Source organism: Passer montanus, unplaced genomic scaffold (assembly GCF_014805655.1).
Source record: "Passer montanus isolate IOZ18808 unplaced genomic scaffold, ASM1480565v1 scaffold7, whole genome shotgun sequence".
NCBI lineage: Eukaryota > Metazoa > Chordata > Aves > Passeriformes > Passeridae > Passer > Passer montanus.
In genome coordinates, this window is record NW_024372147.1 from 6,082,832 (window position 1) to 6,091,763 (window position 8,932).

Here is an 8,932-nt window from a genome sequence, read left to right on the forward strand (position 1 = left end):
AGAAAACTTTTGGTTTCTGTTCTTCCTGAAAAAATACAAAGACAGAAAAAGCGGAGTGGACGATAATTCTCCAGCAGGGAACAATGGAGGACAGTCTTTTTTAGACTTTTTGTTTGCTCTACAGAGGTCATTCTTCAGTACTAGCAGCACTACAGTGCAGGTACTAGCAGCTTTGAATTTCTGTTTCTAAATAAAGTTGAAGGAAGTTGATTAACTGTGAGTCAGTCTCTCTAGATACCTGGAGGTTTCACACACCATTTAACTGAAAGCAGTACTTGGGAGTAACTTGTGCTTGTTGTATGGGCTTGGCTTCCCTGTGTGCAACACTAGTCATGGGGCTCCTTTTCTGGTCAGAATTAATATGCTTTGCTCAAAGGGACAAAAGATGGACTGGAGCTGCACTTAATGCTTTTTAGACTCTGCACAGGACTGGCTTTGAAAACTACTGTGGGAAAGTTTTTTTAAGAACTATTTCTTTGATCTGTAAGGGGAAAGCTTAGAGTTAAAGAAGTGTTAAGGGAGAAGGTGTACAAAAAGAAATATCAAAACTTCATAGGTGAAAGTGTGATAGTACTGAAGTTGTTAATGAAACCGGCTTTGAGGGAAGACTCGATTTTATAAAAATAATTCTGGTTTTGGGTAAAATAGAACTGTCAGGGACAGTCAAAAGATCCTTAAGTACTGGAATTGTCAAAAACCTCTCACTTCTTGTCTTGTCTTTTCTTTCTCAGTACAGCCTTAACCATAGATCTACCAAAGCTACCAGAAGTCAGGATGCATGAAGGCTTAATGACGTTAGCTGTGCTTCAGGCTCCTAGTACTACTCTTCTTTCCTAAGCTTCTTAATGCTTTCTATACAGATGTTTAAAGTTGTAGTTAAGTGTTTTGGTTTTGCCTTTTTTTTTCCCACACAGAAAAATAATTTTTTGCTTAATTTAATTCATGTGGTTTTAATATATATTTTTTTTTTTAATACATCATTACATTTCAGACTACATACTCCTTATCAGCATGTTCCTCTGACAACTGTAGTGCTGTTCTCTGAATTTACAAGATGCTTGTTTTTATTTTGCTCTTCTAAGATCAGTCACATGGATTGCTATTTAGTGGTTACATGATATAGTTCAGTGCTTGCATGTACTAACATAACCTACAAATGTGATTGGATATTAAACCCCAAATATGGCTAATGCAGTAAGTAATGTAGAATCTGGAAATAGTTATACAAATCTTGTTGTTAAGAGCTAAATATTTTGCAGCACAAGAAATCATCTTGGTTTCTAAAAAAGTAACATGTAATATGATATCACCCCAAAAGAAATACACACATGCTTAATAATACTAGGGAATAAGTAATATGCACAGTTTACAGAGGGAGTCATGGTTCCAGGCTTCAGTCTTCCTGTCACATCTCTTCTTCATATGTTTTTATCTTTATTGCTGCCTAAATGCATAGTATTTATAATATATGTAAATATGCATATCTAGATATATATAAGCATTAATTTCTTACTATCTAAGAAGCATTACATCAACATTTCCTTGATTAGTTTTGCAATCAAGTACATCTCTTTGAATATTGCAATTTGACAGTACTGCAGTGTTTCCAAAATATCACTGTTACTTCTTTCAACATGTGCATCTGTCTCCACCTTTGTAGTTCTTACCTGAGGTCTTTGGCATGCCCAGTTACTTACCTCATGGCTAGAGCAATTCTGACATGGGATGTGGCTTCCAGCATTATGTGAGGCACATTAGAATGACTAGTAGGTATCATAATGGGAGTCTCTAGCTTTCTTATTCTGTACAAGCCACATGAGGAAATATTTCTCCATGCCTTTTCTGAGTGGATCAGCTAAATTCCTTGTGACACTTCCAACATAGACAGCTTTCTGGTGCTTTCTGGTGAGAAAAGTTAAGGCAAAAGCTATTTTTGGCTGTCACTGTCTAAAATGGTCTCAAGTTTTCTGTGCAGATCTCTTTTATTCCCTGGGTGGATTTGACAGAGAAGTTACCTAGTGCTCCATTAGCAGTTGAAAGATTATAGACAGCAGAGATTTAGCAAAGGATTAGTCAATTGGAGAGTGTGCATTATCCGGCCAGGCTTAGAACCGTGATTGTCTCTTCAATCATTTTCATTAGTGTCTTATTCAAAGATCGAATTATGTAACAGTGACGTTTCTGGGGAATCTGGTAGGAGTTTTTCTTCGGTTTCTCTCTCTCTTCTGCTAACTGTCCTAGCCTGGGAGAGGGGAAAAAAAGCACTGTTTTTATGCTTCAAACTTGCAGCATGTTTTAAAAAGCAGTATTTCAAATCAGTGAAGAGGCATGACTTCAGTTGCACCATCTGCATTTGGATGATAACTTAACGTGGTGGAGCTCTTGAGAAAGGCAGGATGCGATACAAGAAATACATAACTATTTTAGAAGCAGCAATAGGTATTACTCCCCTTAACAAGAGGGAGCTGCTTCCTGAGGGTAGACACGCAAATCTTTGGCAACATCCAGGGTAAGTGTTAAAAAGCAATCAGTGAGTAACTGTGGGAAAAACTGTGCTCACCTTGAATCATGCATTTTTAAAACTGGTTATCAGAAAGAGGCGAGTTATTAATAAAACAGGTAATTTTTTTTGTACCTTCCAAGCTCTGTATCTTCAGTAGTTGTGGTTGAACTTAGTGGTTTCATTAGTGATTTCTGTGTACTACCTGTCCTTAGCTAGAGGAACAACTAGGACAAGGTGTTATTTCTAAATTAGGAGTTTGCTGAAGAGCATGAAGAATAAACACGTGTATTCATCAGAACAGAAATGAAATAGCTGTTTTGTATTTTTTGCTTGCTACTAATTTGATGTATATGTGTGTTTCCCCTCTCCTCATTAAAAAATATGCACATGTTATTTTTTATCTGTCAGAGAAGCAGTTCCTAAAATGAGAAAAGAAAAATAATTTCTGTCTGTGCAGGCAACTTTACTTCTCTGTTTAGAAGCAAGATTCATCATACTCAGGAATACTGTTTCCCTATGAGAAGGTTTTTCTGATTTTTGTTACATACAATCCAGAGTGCTTTCCTATCTTGTACCATACAACTTGAGTATTAGGCTTCAGAAAAATCCTTGTGTATATAACTGTTTCCACCAAAAATGTATGTTGTGTGGAAAACAGAGTTGTCTTTCTCTTCCACCTGCAACTGTATGAGTAGCATGGATGGATAGGTGTCTTCAGGGTCCTTGTGGTCTCTTGTATTTTTGTTATACAATAGAATGTTGTCATCATGTTTCAGACATTGCAAAGGAGTGCAAAATACGAGAGGCTTTTGTCCAAGACCAATTGGTATGTTTCTATTGGTTTGGAATAGCTCTGTGTAAGCAAGACTTCAAAGAAAAACTTGGATTATAATTGTGGCTGTTTGACTACAACTGAATTCAGATGTATCCTATAATTTTTCCACAAATATGCTTTCTTTAATTGTGGTAGCAACAGTAAAAGCAAATAAATCACTAAGTACAGTATGATTTTTTTTCCCAGATCTATCACCAGAACCACAGAAACTAGTCTAGACAATACACTGATGGAAATATTTTGTGTCTTTTTATTAACACAAGTGTTCTTCACGTTGGTTCTGAATTTCCAGTGTATTATGAGTGCTTGTAGGGCTTTTTGATAAAAACTTGCCCATTAAAATGGATTCTCAGTGCAGTCTGTCTGAACTCAGGACAGCAGAGTATGTTGAACTGTGACTTCCTTTGGTTGTTCCATATAAATGCAAATCTCTTTTTTTCAGCTGCTCTTTATATTTTGATAAAATGGTACCTGATTTCTCCTGCTATTTTGAGAAGCTGTGTTGGAAAGTTCTTGTATATATATTCTTGTAGAATTCTTCTTCATTTTCAAGTAGGTTAGTCTGGCAGAGTCACAGCTTGAATCAAGCCCTCTAAAAATGAAACTTACTAATTGTAATGTCTATTTCTTTTGTAACTGTGACTGTTTGTCTTTCCTCTATTACTGAGTATTAGTCAGTATCTAAGTACAAAATACATTGTTAAAATTTGTTTTTATTTCCAGCATTCTTATTTGGACATCCCCATGCTTTCAGGGAGAGGTTTAGTTAAAATTATTGTTGTACACACTTAGAATTTCAAGCTGGTTAAGATGTATTTGGATTATGTTTGGATTTGCCATTCCAACAGTTTCAGAAAAACAGAAAAACTGTTGTCATTGGACTGTAATTGGGATCTCTTTTATGTTTTTATTAAAACTTTCAGGGAACGAAAGGTTGGTAAACAGCAATTGAGTCAAAGTAAACCAAGTTGACAAAAAAAGCACTGTTCTTTTTGTAGCTGCATACTGCTTATTCTAAATGACTGGAATAAACACATTAATAATGCACTTTGCTAAGATCAGCTTATCACTCAGCTTCTAGAGGTATCCTGTTACATTCTTTGTAAAAATAAAATGTGATAAAAGTGTGAGTGTGTGTGTATAGGAAAAAATTTTAACAAAATGAGACACTTCCCAGAACCTAATACTGAATCAAGGTTATTGTGGTCCTTATTTGTCAGCTCCTCACTGCACAAATTCAGGTGCATAATTAAGCACATTATTTTTCTAAAACATCTCTTAAGATAAAAAATAGCACTTGAGTTGATGGCTAGGGCCATTGAAGTTGTAAGAATTCTGCATAAAAACCCAGACCACTGTGCAAAATAAAGCAGGAAAGGCAGATAAATTATTTTGCTAAGGTATTAATTTATATTTTCATATCAAAGACATTACAAAGTAAAATTTTTCTACTTCCATCTTTGTTTGGAGTAGTGATGATTTCTGTGACAGACTGATTTTTATGAAGTTTGACAAAGGGAAAATGATGGCAGCAGTGGTAGTTAGGTTTAGCTTGCTTATGTGACTTTTGTGCAGCCTCCAGAATAGTGTTGTGCACAGCCTAGAACAATAAGGCTGAAGTTTGTTTCAAATGCCCAGTATGGCTTGTGCTGCTCTTTGGTAGTCATGTAAACTCATATTAAGCATCTTTTTCTTCTGCAACTTCAGAAATCATGCCTTGATTTAAAACTGTAGTTTACTTTTAGAAAGATGTTTTTATGCTGGAAGACCTTGGGGAGAAAGGATAAAATAACCTTCTAGTTTCGAAGTGTGATGTCTGGCAGGTGCATGCATTGTTGCACGTTGTACAAAGTTAATCTGAAGCAAAATGTATGTAAAAAAATTAGATATTTTAATTTTGCTTTTTCAAATCTGTGACCTCATTATATTTGTGCTCAGGAAAAAGTGGATGTGACACACAAGGCACATCAAAACTTGGGCCAGACTTGTAGATGGTAGGGAAGTTCTGCAGAATTCTTTCAGTATGTCTTTCTTAAGTCTCTCAAGTGATCTAGGAATGGCTAATGGAGTGTTAACCATAATGAAAAAACATTGTACATTGTGGGGGCAGGGGGGAGGGACATGGAAACAGGCAAAGAAACTCAAAGCTGCTGAAAGAATAGGTAATATACTTCCTAGGGAAGTCTGGCTTATACCCTTCTTTGAAGATGGAACACTTTGGAAGGATGTTTTTGAGAGAAGAATTGAAAGTACTGAGTTGCGTGTTGGTGTTCTTTTAAAAACAAAACAAAAGCAACCACCAAACCCTAACCACTAGCCTGTGTTTCTATTTCTGTCAAAAGTTCCTTCTTTATCTTAGTGAAACCATTCATTTTCTCTTTTCCTACTGAGGGTAATCAAGGACTAGACAAGGGGTCAGGGAGAGCAGGAGCCCTCTGACAGGGATGCTGAATGGAAGCTAGCATGCTACTTGTGCCCAAGAGGGATAGCCTGTTTAGCAGGGGAAGGAGGGTAAAAGATTACACTGGAAATTGTTTTCTTTCTGTCATTTGGCAACTGAAGTTCTTAAGTTACCATCATTGGAGCGCGTGTATCCAATTGTTCTCTCTGAGGTTATGCTCAAGATACAAGACTGTACACAAGAAAGCTACTGACAGCATTCTGTTACTAGCTTTCCTGTGTACAGTCTTGTGCAAGCCAAACAATCGGACCAAAACTAAACTGAAACAAAAAGCCAGATGGTTTGTGGAGAGGACAAAGTGCAACAAAGTAACTATAAGTATGCTTCCTGTCAATACCCTATTTCATTGGCAAAAATGCATGGATTGCTTTTCGTGCAGGCTTATTGTTGAGTATCTCCTTTTTTTCTAGCACTATTTCTACATGATTTCCAGGGAAGCTAAAGCATGTCAAACTAAGCAGGGAAATATATGTTATATCATCTTTATCTCTAGGACTTTAGTGTTCCAGCCTTCACAAGCACTCCTTTGTGGTTATATGTGACTTAAATGAAACTTTGTTTTTCAGGGAGCAAACTACTGCACTGCCGTCTCCTTGTGAGTGGGACTGGGAGCACAGCTGTTCATCAAGCCCAAAGCATAGCACAGCAGGTAGACAACAGCACTCAAAAATCATCACTCCTCCCAAGGTACTGGTCAAGTTCTATCAGTTAGACCTAGCCATTAGTTTAAAATTATGCATTCTTTTCATGTGCTAGCTAAGGTATATATTCGTTTAGCTATGTTTTTATAAGGTTTCAAGAAATTGTACTTAGTAGAGTAATATGAAATTAAAACTAGTTCTTTTGAATTATCAATGAAACTTTGATATGGTTACATGCACATTTGCTGAGAACTTGATGATGTACAACAGGCTCCAGAAGAGGAGAGGTTTCTGCAATGAAGTCAATATTCTGCTAAAGTTATGCAAATAATAATGCACAGGCCTGTGCTAGTTCATCTGTTAGCTAAACATTGGTAAAGAATGGATATAATCTATGGTGATGTCTTCAGCAAATATAAATATTTAGCATGGACTTGGGGATAAATAAATTACTTTAAGCACAAAGGGTAATATTCATGGGAGTTGCTTAGTGACTCAGTCAGTCCTAGGAAACAGAATAGCCACACAGGGAGAGTTGTTTTGCTGCATATTTTCTTACAGTACATCATTAAGGTAAATATAATCCTTTTGGCATATTAACCTTGCCTGTGAAACCTTTTCTCAAGCGTTTCCAGAAGGACTGTAAAATGCGTCCTTAGTTTTATGTGTCGATCGAACATGCTTGGCTTGTTTTTGTAAGTGATTAACAGATGATGATTTTAAGAGAGGGAAAGGTTTTTATGCTGATGTTTTGCAAAACTATAATTGACTTCCATTTTTGAGATGAAGCAGCTATTGCTGCTTTAGTAATTTACTTAAAAATGTGCATATCTGCTGTTCTGACTTTCTAATTTGTGACATACTTAACCAAAGCTACTTCCCTGTTTAATTTTCTGAGTGAGGGAAAATTTGATATAATATCAGTGAAGTGTAGCTAGGCAGGAATGTCTCAGCTGAGGTCTTGAGCAGCCTCTGACATTTTCCTCAAAACAAAAACCTTCAGTGATAGGGTATGCCAACTTTACGTCAGGGAATGTGGATAATTGCAAGCTCAATTCTTAGCAAAAGAAACTCCAGAACCATTTATCAGAAAGGTCAAGATGGCTCAGAAGGTGCATCCAGCTGCTTTGTCTGTGGGCTTCTAGGAGTTGTGGAACTGGCAAGTGAATGACTGGATGCCTGTGTCCATCTGCTTTCTTCCTTACTGTTCTTGCTGTTCTCTTTTGGACTAATTGCCAGCTCACTTCAGTCATTTGCGAAAAACATCACCCAAAAATGGGCATTAGTACCCTAGCTGGGACCTTGCTGTTTCTGAATAGGGCTGCAGAACTGCTTTGTTTCTCAATAAGCTTGTCAGCAGGAGGTTTGCCAGTATAAATAGGATGGGGAGAGGCAGAGCTTTGAAGCATAGTTTTCGTGCTCTATAGAACTTACTTGGCTGAAAGCTGCTGTATGAAGCTTTGTTTTTTAAATTAACCCCTATATCAGGAAAAAAAGTAACAGATGTATGTTACATCTGTGTAATCTTTTGCTTGTTTTTAATAAGCATAATGATCTCCATGAGAATGGGATTTTTGTTTTCTTTATTGTGTTGTCTTAATTAATTTGAGTCGTAACAGTTGATTACTGTGGTAAAGCTTTGATGTTGTAGGGCTTGACTTCCAGTGGGGAAAGGCAGATAAATAGCTAAAAGCAGAGGATTGTTTCACATCTTTGCCAGTAGTCAAGAAACATAGGGAAGAGAGGAAGGAAATGAGATGTAAGCAAAATGAATGTTCAAACAGAATGTGCCTGCAGTTAAAAATGAAAAAGTTGGGGTTGGGGAAGAGATTTCCTTTCAAGTGTTGATACACACTTTTGCATGGTGTCTGGGGAGAAAAATAGTACACACTTGTGTGATTTGGATTTGTTTAAACTACATAGTTACTACATTCTTTAGAATCATGGTTTTTGTTTTTGTAGCTTCTTGAAGTAGTAGAGGTTGAAATGCTTATGCAAGGAAAGTTGTTTCAATTTGCACAGTCTGTAGAGGAGGGGATGTGGGGAGTTCAAGCAGAGTCACTGTTAAGACCTTGTTTCACTTTCTAGCAGTAGGTCAAACTATTTCATTTGCTTGCCTTACTAGTGTAATTTTCAAGGAACTACACTGTAATTTGAAACATTGCTCAGATGAAAATGTGGTTAGAACAAATAGACTTAAAAGTATTTTTTTCTCACAACTATAATTTTTATTAACTGTTACCAAACACCTCTGCATATTCTCATGCTGTTTTATTTATCCTGTGAATATGCTATACATTTATGATTTCTAATTGCAATATTCTTTGCAAAAAGAAAGTAGCAACAAACAAAGCAAACAGTCTTCTGATTTAAAGCAGAACAAACTTGTAATATGTGAGATCTGGTAGAACTGATGACTGTCCAAAACAGTGAGGAAAACATAATTACATTACATTTTTATATATATATATATATATATATATATATATATA

The 8,932-nt window shown here is 36.4% G+C and overlaps 1 protein-coding gene across 1 annotated transcript in view; it reads left to right on the top strand.

Annotated features, from left to right (window-relative positions):
- The window catches only part of TJP2 (tight junction protein 2), a 63,106-nt gene that overhangs the window by 5,532 nt on the left and 48,642 nt on the right, over window positions 1–8,932 (top strand). The window contains exon 2 of the mRNA XM_039729600.1: window positions 6,366–6,486. The gene's annotated coding sequence lies outside the window, so the exon portion shown is untranslated. The remainder of the gene's footprint in view (window positions 1–6,365; window positions 6,487–8,932) is intronic.